Genomic DNA, 516 nt, shown 5'->3' with positions numbered 1-516 from the left:
ACTCTTTCAGGCTTCAGAGTAACACAAATCACTTAGGTATGACCTCCTGAAAGCACGGTACTGAGCTATATCTGCCACAGGGCTTACTGCAGCACTCATCACAAGAATCACAAGGACCACTTACATGTAGCTTGTCTGCAGACAACAGCACTTTGCAGTATAAAGAATGGCCAGTGGGTGAATCCCACTGAAACAGCTCATGTAATAAGAGTGTCACAGCAATTGGCAATGCCTGCCCTGGCAGACATTTGTACTTCACAGGCTGAACTGCACCCGTCACCAGTTTCACCTCAACTTGTCAACTGTTGTTGGTGCAAGAATTGTTCCCAAGGCCAAGAAAGGAAGTGTATGAATGCTGGGGTTAGTAATACCAACACTATACTAACACAGAAATAGCGTGCCCAGCAGGACCAGGGCAGTGATCGTCCCCCTGCACTCAACATTGGTGAGGCTGCACCTCGAGTGCTGTATTCAGTTCTGGGCCTCTCACTACAAGAAAGACCTTGAGGTGCTGGA

Source organism: Cariama cristata, unplaced genomic scaffold, assembly GCF_000690535.1.
Source record: "Cariama cristata isolate BGI_N322 unplaced genomic scaffold, ASM69053v1 scaffold2966, whole genome shotgun sequence".
In the NCBI taxonomy this organism is placed as follows: domain Eukaryota; kingdom Metazoa; phylum Chordata; class Aves; order Cariamiformes; family Cariamidae; genus Cariama; species Cariama cristata.
The sequence above is the reverse complement of the archived record's forward strand: the minus strand, read 5'-3'. Positions refer to the sequence as shown.